A 287-nucleotide genomic window follows, 5' to 3' on the forward strand; every position below is an offset into this window, starting at 1 on the left:
AAAAGACCAAATCTACGTCTGATTGGGGTGCCTGAAAGTTAGGCGGAAAATGGAACCAAGTTGGAAAACACTCTTCAGGATATCATTGAGGAGAACTTCCTCAACCTAGTAGGGCAGGAACATTCAAATTCAGGAAATACAGAGAACACCACAAAAATACTCCTCAAGAAGAGCAATTGTCTTGGATTATGTGATTCACCAAAGTTGAAATGAAGGAAAAACTGTTAAGGGCAGCCAGAGAGAAAGGTCGGGTTACACACAAAGGGAAGCCCATCAGACTAACAGCA

The sequence above is a fragment of the Mandrillus leucophaeus genome, unplaced genomic scaffold (genome assembly GCF_000951045.1).
Source record: "Mandrillus leucophaeus isolate KB7577 unplaced genomic scaffold, Mleu.le_1.0 Scaffold494, whole genome shotgun sequence".
In the NCBI taxonomy this organism is placed as follows: domain Eukaryota; kingdom Metazoa; phylum Chordata; class Mammalia; order Primates; family Cercopithecidae; genus Mandrillus; species Mandrillus leucophaeus.